This window comes from Notolabrus celidotus, unplaced genomic scaffold (genome assembly GCF_009762535.1).
Source record: "Notolabrus celidotus isolate fNotCel1 unplaced genomic scaffold, fNotCel1.pri scaffold_268_arrow_ctg1, whole genome shotgun sequence".
Taxonomy (NCBI): domain Eukaryota; kingdom Metazoa; phylum Chordata; class Actinopteri; order Labriformes; family Labridae; genus Notolabrus; species Notolabrus celidotus.
In genome coordinates this window covers 26,728-38,427 of record NW_023260110.1, presented here as the reverse complement: position 1 = coordinate 38,427, position 11,700 = coordinate 26,728, and the positions used below count along the sequence as shown (strand labels likewise).

The window sequence follows — 11,700 nt, the reverse complement described above, 5'->3', positions numbered from 1 at the left end:
TGGACAAGTTTGATCAACGACAGAGAGCAGAGCTGCAGTTTCAGGGCGCAGCACCGCCGGACGGCTGCAGTCCGGAGACCGAGGACTTCCAGGTTTGTTGTTGGATTTAAATGAAATACATTCTGGTGACAACATCGAGTGTTTTCATCTGTTGTTTCAGTGCCGGACTTCCCGTCGTGATCTTTGCTGATGATGCGCCGTGCTCCAGCGTCCAGCAGCAAACAGTCTTGGGTATTCTGCTGTGAAGGGCTTCAGATCGCCAAAGCTGAGAGGGAGCAGACACCAAACGCAGCAGAGCCAGAACCCGCACTGTTGTTATATTTTTGGCAGCTTTCTTCTTCCACGCCGGCTGAAGATCACATGGATCTCCGTCTCCACACCGACACACACCGTCGCCTGTTTCCTTTTCCACGTCGTTGTGAACCCGTTGCGTCTCGTCCTTCTCTCAGTTTGCACCGTCTCTCTCGATGCTCCCAGCGTCCTGATTCCTTCCCACCTTTAGGCCGACTGAAGCTCCTCTTGTATTGTTCTCCTTGTCCGCAGCTGCTACTGATTACCTAATTAAAGGTGGAGATGTGACTCAATAGGTCCCACTTCAGTATCTTCTAAAACAAACTTTTCAGCCCATGACCCCCAAAATATAGACGCCAAAGACTCGGGACCCTCCACTGTCCCTCAGAGTGATTTAATGTGTCTTCATTCAGCTGGTCTGCAGAAAGTGACCCTCCCTATATGAGCCTGTGTCTGTGTTTCCTATGTGTTATGAATGAACCTGCTGCTCCTGATGCTTTAGATCATTAACTGTTCACTAACTCTTAACTTAGGAGTCATCTGGAAACAAAGAAAGGCAGAAAACTCATTACACTTTATATTTTCAAGGTTTGATTTCAAGTTTAGCTTCTGTTGTTGTCTTTATTTTTTACTGTAATGGGTCAAATGTACTATTATCTCACGACCTCCCAGGGGGTCCCGACCCACACTTTGGGAACCCCAGTTCTAGACACAGTCCTCTGATTAAAACAAAATAAAATCAGTTAATAAAAAAATACATAAATGCATAAAAACACAGCAACCCATTAAACTATTAATAAAACATAGGTGCAAATAAGAATGTACAAACATACACAAAGAATCTGACCCTGTCACATATAAATGTTAATTTTGTTAATCTCCTGTTTGATACAAATGAAAAATGGCTGCTTTAATATCGTCCTCTTTGTTTTCTTACAAACATCATGTGAAACTTTTTTACCTTCACAGAAAAATAAATTCAGATTTATAAAATCAGAAAACGCCTCAGAGAGAAGAACCAAAATGTTCTCTTAATTTTATCCAACATCAAAGTGACAAATTGAACATTTTATAAAGTTGAATTAATTAAAATCCTCTGCTTTGATTCAGACTGAAACAGAACATGAAGATATGAGTGTATTCAAAGCTTCAGTAGTTTCTTCTCCTCCTCTGCTGAAAGGAAACAGATGAAACGACCTCATACCCAACAAACACCTCTCCCAGTGTTGCATTAACAGCAGCACACCATTAGAAGCAATCATCTTCCCCCAGTGATGGTTGTTTCCCCTCCGGCAGCAGCAGCAGCAGCATCAGCTGGCGAGCCCGTGGTGGTCTCCCATCCCACCCACCGTCAGACCCTCTCCCCTCCTCCAGTCTTCATCGATTTACACGGAGCAGATCCCTCCCGGCCGAACACTTCCCTCCTTGTACGCCGAGCGCTCATCTCTGACAGCTGAGGCCGGCTCTTAGCCCGTGGCGATCGTCTGGAGTGGACGGACACACGGAGCAGACAATGAGTCGCCTCAGAGCTGCAGCAGCAGATGTCCCGGTGATCGCTGCAGACGCTGGCCGGCAGCTCTGCTCGCCGCCGCTGCTTTACTGATTGGAGGAGAAATACAAAAACAGAAAGGAAGACGCTCTCCGCTCTGCTCGGAGTTCAAGTGCCAGTTTGCACAATGTGCCGTATTGTAGATGAGAGTATTTCTGTACCAAACAGGAGCTGTAGTATTGAAGGAGGAGAGCCATGAGGGACCTTGAGATTAAGCCGCTCCTTGAAGCTGCAGGCGAGCTGATTTGGACTATTGGCAGAAAAATATTCAAGGGTTCAGCTTTGATTTAACAATCAGATTAATACAATAAAATACTGCTCTCTCCGCTTTGACTCCAATCTAGCTGGCAGGAAAAACAAGCCCCGTGGTTTTCCTGAAAGAAAGTTTTTGAAGTCATTATTGTGTTGATATTCATGCTCACTGTAGCTGTTACAGAGCTCAGTTACAGGACACAGTTTGAAGTCAGAAGCACATGAGAGTGAAGGGAAGGAAAGTGAGAGAGCCTTTTCTCAGAAAGGAGAGAGGCTGTTCAGAAATACCACGAAGGCATTCAGGGAAATATTCATGGTGTCTTTATTTCTCCTCAAATCTGACCTTTGTCTCTGAGCGCGAATCTAGGATCCTTTGTCATCACCTTTCCTTCAACCCTCGATTCAGGAAACAGGAAGTGAAGGTAGGATGCAGATCTGCAGGTTGAGAGAGTGGTCACTGTGTGGTGTTTCTGAGCGCGCTCAGTACAAGACCTACAAAATAAAAGACACTTTTCAAAACACGCACGGAGAGCGGGTGAAGAGCGAGGACAGCAGGCCGGACAAGTGACCATGACAACGTTGTTATTTATAGATCCTAGAGTTCTTATCTGAGGGGCTCAGTGTTAGCTTGGTCTCTACCTGCAGCAGGTGTGCTTTATGAACCAGCTCTCCTCACCTCCATGCATCTGTCTCATCTTCAGTGAGGATTTTTACCCCCCGGTGTGCGTTAGTGACAAAGACACAACCGGGGGGACGTCTGTTTAATATGTGATGTTTGATGTTGTTGCCGTGGTTACCGTCTACAGCTTGATTTAATCCAGTTTGGTGAAACATCAGACACATTTAGTAAGTTTGGATCAACTCCTCCTCATCAAAGATGAAGATGCATTTCAGAGTGAGCCTGTCACTGCAGGTGCATTCAGGGACCGTCGTAAATGTGCAATACAGTCCTTTCATGGCATTTTACTGTGAGTCAAGAGAATCTAAATACAGTCACAGTGGTCACAGAGAGAATGTTTTCTAAAAACAACTGTAATTGAAGATATTTACTTCCCCCTGAGATGTTATTGGGGGAAAAAGCTTTAAAAAAAAAATGTGGGGCGCTGGTGGCCTCGTGGTCTAAATGCCCAATCGAGCCTTGTCACAGAGGTCCCCGGTTCAACTCCCGGCTGGTCGACCATTCTCTGCATGTCTTCCCCAACTCTTTACTCCCCACATTTCCTGTCTCTCTTCAGCTGTCCTGTCATTAAAGGCAAAATGCCCAAAAACATAACTTTAAAAAGAAAAAAATTGCACCTTTCACTGAAATGTTTTCAAAACGCTGTCGCTAAATCAGACTTTTTGGGTCGCAGCAATCACAAAAAAACCCTGAGAGATCCTGGAGGGACTGAGGAGGGAGCAGAGAGAGAGTTAAAGTAACTTCAGCACACATCATATTTAAAATCAAGAGAAAGGCAGAGTGGATGAACAGATCATGTTAAAGTGATAAACTGATGAAATCTGTGGAACTTCCCTTTAAATGGCAGGAAGGCGGCAGCAGGAGCAACACAGCAGCAGCAGCAGCAGAGTCTCCTAAAAACACGTGTCGACTCTGAGAAACACACTCAGCATCTTCGGATTAAACCGAAGTGATTGCAGACCCGCCGAGGTTATTTGAACCTTTATTACTTTTCCCCCTGTGAGTCTGTTGTCAGAGCTGGTTAGCTTCCTCTCCCACCTACATCAGCGCAGGAGGATCTGAATAATTCATGCTATCTGCGTTATTTATGTATTCGCTTATTCATGAAGGCACGGATCTGTATGTGCCGCGTCGCTGCTGGGGGGGAGGTAAATGAAGACATCGGGTGAGTCGGCGGCGGCGGCCGAGGAGGAGCTTTTATTTTGTAATTTCCTTTTTATTCTAATGGCGTCGTGAAATTGGACGGTGTACGAGTCATGGTTCCACAAAGAGACTGTGACCAATGCGTGTTGCACGGACAGAGGAGGGCTTGTTCTGCCTTTTGTCTTCCTCTCTGACTGACTGAATGTCACCCTCACTTCATCACTTCCCCAGAAAAACAAAAAGTGGCTGCTGGAAAGCCCGCGGAGCCCGAGGCCAGGGCTTCCCTCGGCAGCCACCGTCACTAATCTCATTTACCGCGCCGTCCTCTGACAGCAGGCAGAAACAGACGGAGAGGAATCTGGAAAAAATGAGGGAGTGGAGGAGTCTCGGGAAAGGGGGCGAGGGGAGTCGGGAGATAAGGGGGCTAAAGTCAGGAAGCCGGGAACAGATAGCGGCGGCTCAGATAACAGAGCTGATCAGCAGCTGCACTGTTAGCACTGATGTAGTGATGTGTTAACACAGAGACAGAGACCATCCCAGAGTACAGCCACTGTAATCCACTTTAACGCTCTAATCCTGACAGACTAACTGTTACTGCAACAACTGAAGCTCCACTGACCTGAGGACGCTGCACCAAACACCACGGCTCTGACATTCATTTATCAGACGCTCTTTATGTTTGTAAAAATTAAAAAACAGACAGTGCACTGTTTGAGAATCAAAATGAAGAGGAGACTCTCTGTGAGGAGGAGGAGAGAGGTAAGGCGTTTTTCTACCAGAGGGACTTTACCCCTGAACTACGTGCGTTTGGACCGGTGGACCCAGGGTCTAACTTTAGTTCAGGGATAGATAATCTCCCCCCTAAAAAGCCCCTGCTAGCGGGGTAGTACTTTTCAAAGGTCCCAATGACCCCAGGTTACATCACTGATGATGTGTCCAGGTGCATCACAAGTTGATGTATTTCACAAGCAAAGGTCCCGGGACTTTCAGGGGGCGGGGCCTGCAATGCTAAACGTGTCTGATTGGTAGATTAACCACAGTGTTTTTATTCCTCCCTCCGTCCACAATAACATCACACACATCTGTGAAACGTCTTTGCTACTCGCTCTCCTCTCACGTGTTCATTCATTCATTCTTTGCTTTTTCCATGTTTTTGAACGCAGGCGCAAAATTTTCACTTTTTTTCATGTTTTGAGGAAAATTATTTTTTTTCAACAGGCTCCGGGTCAACTTTTTTGTCAAAATTTTTTTTCAATTTTTTTTCTGTCAAATACTTTTTTTGTCAATTTTTTTTTTTTCAAAATTTTTTTTGTCAAATTTTTTTTTCAAAAAAAATTTTTTTTTCAAATTTCTTTTTCAAATTTTCTTTTTTCAATATTTTTTTCAAAAAAAAAATTCTGTCAAATTTTTTTTTCAAAATGTCTTAGTCAAATTTTCTTTTTTCATTTTTTTTTGTTCAAAATCTTTCAGTCATTGTTTTTTCCATCTGTGATTCTCTTGATTTCTCTTTCTTTCATTAGTTTTTATTTGTTCTATCTTTTTTGTATGTGTGTGTACTTTTCAAAAGAAGAAGCTGTGATTCTCTTGATTTAGCAGCTTGTAACAGTAGTCTTCTCTCAGCCCACCGTGAATGCGTCTCTCCTCCCGGTGTTCCGGTTTTAAAAGTGACCCTGTAAACTGGAGACCTTCAGCTGAACGTGTCAGTGTTTGTGGAGTTTACACAGCTGTTGAAACACAGAGGGAGTTCCTGGGAATGCAAACTAGTTTAGTTTTTATTAAGATTTCAAAATATCCTCATCAGATATTTAATGATGGTCTACGTTTATGAGGGATGCATCCAGCTGGAGCACAATTTCAAATTTAAGGAATATTATTTTTTTCAACAGGCTTGTTGTCAACTTTTTTTTTTTCAAAATTTTTTCTGTCAATTTTTTTTTTGTCAAATTTTTTTTTTCAAATTTTTTTTTTTCAAATTTTTTTTTGTCAATTTTTTTTTTCACATTTTTTTTTTTTAATGTTTTTCTGTCATTTTTTTTTTTTCTAATTTTTTTTTTGTCACATTTTATTTTTTCCAACAGTTAGTTTCCTTGTGCTGACACTTCGCTTTCGTGTGTCAGAATGAAATGTTTGTGCACGACTCCTCAAGTTAGAACAACAACTCTGAAACTTGGGGGAAGAATCTGGTACACATACTAGAGACAGCTCTTAAAGTGGAGTCATCAGTGAGCGACACATCACTCTGTCCATCGATCATTGCTGGAGAGAGGACGGCAGCAGTCTAGTTGAAATCCACTCCTTTGTTTTTGATATTTAAAAGCATCATGATGCCATGAACGTGGAGAGGACACAGCTCTGTGGAGAGCAAGAGGGAAATGAAACACGTGAATAGAGCGACTTATTCGTTTGAATTAAACGAGTAAACACAAAACATTCTGGCGTTCCTGTAAATGTAAATTATGAGAGTAAAGGATTTTATTCGTGTCAGGTGTTAAACAACACAAAATGCTTCAAACATCCCGTCCTGACACAAAGTTAAGAAACCTACGACACTTCCACATCTTCATGTTTTATAATCCAGCTGCAGATTCTTTCTTCAGTAAAGTCTAAGAGAGTCATTTAAAGCCCAGAGACTCAGATCCTAACCTTGCACCATTGATTAACATCACTGATTGTTGGATATATATCCCCCCCCCCTCCTGTGTTACGTCCCTCTCTCAGCCCTCACCAGGCGTCCTGCGTGTGTTGTGTAAAGGTTAGCGACACGCCTGCACTGAGTGTGATGTTAATTCACATTAAATCCAATATAGAAATAAAACCTCGTGTGCTGATTTTATGATCTCTTAACTGCCGACACTAATTCAGTTTTAAATCTTCATTCAGATTACCTTAAGCTGTTAGAATGACTCGTCACTGAATGAACAGACACATGGACGAGGAGCTCATAAAAACCCTCTCTTCTGTTTCCAGGCTGGCTCCGGGACCCGGCGTGATGAACAGCTGGGCGGCCAGATGTAACTCAAGAAATGTTGTCAGGAGGAATTTACTCGCTGAACCAGAAGCCAAATGAGAACAATAAGTTGTGTGTCCAAGAGAATGGAAGATGTGACAGATTTATTCAGGCCTAAGTGATGGTCCGCGCAGCGTTCTCCTCTTTAGAGATGATTGGTTTGGTTTTACACAATCAGGGACTCTGCTGTTTGCACTTCATTATCCTGTAAGCGACCCAGAAAGAGGCTGTTAGCTAAATACAGATCAAATGTGAAAGCAGAAGATTTTCCATTTCATAAAATGTTCCAGGATTCATTTTTAAGGTTTAGCGGTCACAGCAGAGCGTCAGAGTTGTTTCCCTCCAGAGATGGGATCTGATTCGCCGCCGCCGCCGCCGCCGCCGCCTTCTTAATATTTCGGCTCCTCCAAAGCGAGGAGAGCTGCAGGGAAATCTAACGGTGTGACTGATGGAATTAACCGCGGGGAATCTCCCTGGAAAACACTGGGCTAAATGACGCCTCAGTCATCAGTGACAGAGGATGATTACGGCGAGGGCTGAGGGGAGTCCGACAGCCAGGCCGAGAGGGGGAGAGAAGGGGAGAGGGGGAGAGAGAGGGGGAGAGAGAAGGGGAGAGGGGGAGAGAGAGGGGGAGAGGGAGAGAGGGGGAGAGAGAGGGAGAGAGGGGGAGAGAGGGGGGAGATGATAACAAAGGAACGCACGAGGAGAGTCACATATACATTAATATGTTATTTTACGACTGGAAGACTTCACGTGCAGAACGAGAGCTGGAGTCAGAGAGATGAAACATACAGAGGCACGCACACAAGAAGAAGAAGAAGAAGAAGAAGAAGAAGAAGAAGAAGAAGAAGAAGAAGAAGAAGAAGAAGAAGAAGAAGAAGAAGAAGAAGAAGAAGAAGAAGAAAAAGAATACTGCAACAAACTGAGATATGCTCAGGAGAGATTAGATTACAGACTATCAGATTAGGAGCTGCAGAAAAATACATCTACTGACTTTCTGTTTTTTGCATGATCCGGACACAGCATCAAAAATGTGCTTCCTCGTCCACCATGTAACCAAAATGGCGCCCATTCAGTTCCACACAAGACTTTCTAACCTTTAAGTTTACATCATAAGTGTACTTAGTCTGCTTTGCATTTAAACACACTGTAAGATCCAGAGTGTGAGACACCGACCTACGACCTACGACCTTCTCTGCAGTGGCCACCAGATTACAGAACGAGCACACCTTCAGATCTGGTCCTGAAACGTACATGTATTCCTTGATGTTTAACCCAGCATGAGAGTTTTTATTAATTTGTTATACATGTTTATAATTAGCTGACACTTTCCTCACGTACGGTGGTTCGGATGTGCATTGCAAATTCACAAAGGATGACATGCTTTTACAAAGTTGGAGACAAATTTACAAAATCAGAAACACGTTTAAAGAGACGGAACATTTTTATCAGATACAATTAACAAACTGTAGATTCTACTGGAAAAGGAACGTTCCAAATACAGGAAGTGATTCTGAAGTTAGCGGTTTGATTTAAAAAAAATGGTGATAATCCTGGATATTATCAATCAGAGATTATTAACAAACCTCAGTATCCATGGACTCATAATAGTTCACACTAACCTCTGAAGGAGCCATGAAGGATGTGAGTGTTTATAGGGTCTTATTTTGAGGTTCAGCGTAGTTTATTGTTTGTACGTTCTTGTTGTTTGTTTATGATCTGGTTTATTGTGGGCTCAGTTAATCAGGTTATTAAAGGTCATGTGTTAGGGGCGGGGATATTCAGTTCATTTAGGCTTCCTGTTTTCTTTTGTTTGGAGTGGAGAGAGGGGGGGGGGCTGGGACTCTTACTTTTTGTTGACCACTATTTTCGTTATTTTCTTTTGGTCATTTTAATCATCTGTTTGTTCACTTCATGAGTTAATTATCCTTTTCCAGTAACTAAAGGTTAAACTTACTTACTGTAGTTGCTACAACCTCATAATGTAACCCAGCCGACCACAGCTTGATCTGATGTGTAGATTTAAAATATCAGCCATTAGAAATTTAAAAAAATAGTGTTCCACCATTAAATTGAGTCAGTGGAAACTGATATTCTTTGTTCATAATCTCTGATTGAAAATATCCAGAATTATCACCATTCTTTCACATTTCATTTCTCTTTTATTTTGAAAGGACACATCAGACTGACCGTACTTATGTGCATTTATCCTGTAGACTTTTTACTGTGTCTTTAATTCCCCCCTCTTGTAACTTGGATTGGACATTTTGAAGTCATTGAACACCATTTCCTTGCATCCCTAAATTAGTGTCCCAGATGAGCAACTAGCAATAACTGCAACCTCTGGAGATGAAAAATGAAACCAGTGTTGGAGTGCCAAAACCTGCAGTTACTAAAGTGTCCACTTGAGGCTGGCTGCACAAGACAGGAACCCTTTCAGAGCCCATATTAAAGCACAATTTAATATTTTTGCAGCCTGGCACAAAGACCAGTTTGTCTTCTTTACACCTTTTGTCTTTCTTCACGTCTACAAACCGTCCTTACCTCCACCTCTCTCTCTGCCTGATTCTGGATCCGTCATAAGTCCATCAGAGTCCTCAGATCCGTCTCTAAGGGTTCCATAACTCTGTGACGCCACCAAGACTACCTCCATGTTTAATTCAGTCTGTAGTCCAGCTGTATGTAAAGACATGTAGATTCAATATTTTCACTGTTGTTGTTCCTGAGATTCATCACCAGAAAATAATGATTCAAAAAATATATTTTAATTTCACAAAACTCAAATTTTTACAAGAAAACGAGTAAAAAAAACAAGATCGAATCCAAGATGTGTGTTTGACTACAGGCCTGTGTGTGTGTGTGTGTGTGTGTGTGTGTGTGTGTGTGTGTGTGTGTGTATACAGTATCTGTCCCTCATCATAAACCCCATGAATAAATTAGGACCTGAAGTTTGGATGCTGGAGCTTCAGTCTTGTGGGGCCGCCTCGGTTCTGTTTCCCAGCTCGTCCGGCTCGTCCTCTCGGTCGGCGAGGCGGTTGACCTGGCGGCGTCTTCATCTCCGCGGTGACTGACTGCTCCCGGATCGAGGGGGAAGCTGCCCGCGGCCGACCTAAATCTTTGATGGCGCCCTGAGGTCCCGTAAGCAGAGCCAATAACCGGGAGACGGCTGTTCTCTGCTGCTGTCCATGAAAAAAACATTCAGCTCAAACAGGCGTTGCGGGCGATTCGTCCATATGTATGAATGTGTTTCTGATGCTGCAGAATTATTGGCTGTTTTTCCTTCCCTGAGAAAAAGAGTTTATACGTGAGGACTGTCCGCCTCGCTGCTCCTGGATGTGATATGAAATCTCAGCAGCCTGAAGGCAGCACGAATGGTGCGTTCGCAGACACCAGAGTTCAGCAGAGCATGTATGAAGAAATGTTAAAGCAGGGAATCATACGAGAAGGATTCAGCATCATTCTGACGCTGGAAAAAACAAGCTGCTGAAGGAAGATTTAATCTTCATGTAAAACTGAAGGTTCATATTTTAAATGTGAACATCAGGAGGAATCTAAGAGAGAAGGTGTTCTTTAAAATAAAAGCAATAACATCATGATCGTCATGATCGGGTTTGGTGGACATTTTTGGGGCTACTCCTGATTTTTAAAAAATTAACATCTTCAAAAGTGTTTCAAGGTTTTCCAGGACTCAAAACAATGACAACAAGTTGTTTCCTTTTTAAGAGGAAATGATCAAATAGACACTTTCTGCTTTAAATATTTAGTAAAATATTAATATTTAAATATAATCCATGTTTTTGGGAGATTTTGATTTGACAGTGTTCATATTGTTTTTCAATATTTAAGCAAATACGCTGTGAGAGGTTTGTAGGGCGGGAAGAGGTGGGGAAAATGTAAAAACAATCCAAAACAGTCTCAGGTCAGGTTCAACAGAAGGAGGGGTTTTATAACCACAGGTGCAATCACACAAAACAAAGGTAACTCAGGTCATCTTCAAAAACAGGTCTCAAAGTTAACTTAAAACATCCCAGAGGAGAAAATACTTCCTTTTAAAAGTAATCAAAAATAGTCCACTTCAACTCAAAGTCTCTGTTATCAAAACAGATTCCCTTCAGTCACTTCCCTTTGCTCAGTTCCCAGTGCTCTGTCTCCTCTTCCAGTCTGACTTCCAGCTCCTTTGTCCTGCCTCAATCAAGGCTCTTAATCACCTGCAGCTGTCCAGGTAGAGGTGGCTGCTGGGAGTTGTAGTGTGCTTAACGGCGGCCATTCTGGATTACATAGCACCCATCCACCACGTGTCCCCTTGTGATGCCACAATGTTAAAATGTAATGTCAGGTAATCTTGTGTTGAAGTAATCCCAGGATGAGCTTAAGGCCTTTTCAGGACACGAGATTTGCTTCAATTCATGACATCACAGATTGTGAAACGACCTTAGAAAGAGCATAAGGGACGTAACACTTCATATTTAGGAGTCCCGAATAGGAGTGGGAATCGAAAACCGGATCCAGGACACTTTCCCTCAGGCTCCAGGGTCCACGTCCGGACTCACACGGCTGAAAATGAGGCACCGAGAGCGGGTAAAATACCTCCACGATGACCCCTGGAGGAAAAGCGTTTTTCCTCTCCTAATTCAAAGTCTTTCCCTCCAGACTCCAGGGTCCACGTCCGGACTCACACGGCCCAGAATGAGGTCAACCTATTGTTCAGTATGTTCAAGTTGCATATGTTCATGTTCAGTCTTCTGCAGACATTATTTAGAGACTGTGAGGAACTACTTT

General features: G+C 42.9%; 1 long non-coding RNA gene across 1 annotated transcript; it reads right to left on the bottom strand.

Annotated features, from left to right (window-relative positions):
* Positions 1-5,985: 5,985 nt before the first annotated feature.
* LOC117809377 lies at positions 5,986-11,055 on the bottom strand. The gene is made up of 3 exons (XR_004630453.1): positions 9,865-11,055; positions 9,466-9,597; positions 5,986-7,126 (listed from the first exon to the last, which is right to left on the bottom strand). It is a non-coding gene; the product is annotated as an uncharacterized LOC117809377 (long non-coding RNA).
* Between the last annotated feature and the right edge of the window lie 645 nt (positions 11,056-11,700).